Genomic DNA, 375 nt, shown 5'->3' on the forward strand with positions numbered 1-375 from the left:
TACATTCATCTGTTCCAGCTTTAGTTACTAGTTACTTTAGTTACTAGTTACTTTAGTTACTCCATTACATTCATCTGTTCCAGCTTTAGTTACTAGTTACTTTAGTTACTCCGCTACATTCATCTGTTCCAGCTTTAGTTACTAGTTACTTTAGTTACTCTACTACAGTCATCTGTTCCAGCTTTAGTTACTAGTTACTTTAGTTACTCCGCTACATTCATCTGTTCCAGCTTTAGTTACTAGTTACTTTAGTTACTCCGCTACATTCATCTGTTCCAGCTTTAGTTACTAGTTACTTTAGTTACTTTGCTATCACTACATTCATCTGTTCCAGCTTTAGTTACTAGTTACTTTAGTTACTCCGCTACAGTCATC

The sequence above is a fragment of the Sander vitreus genome, chromosome 14 (assembly GCF_031162955.1).
Source record: "Sander vitreus isolate 19-12246 chromosome 14, sanVit1, whole genome shotgun sequence".
NCBI lineage: Eukaryota > Metazoa > Chordata > Actinopteri > Perciformes > Percidae > Sander > Sander vitreus.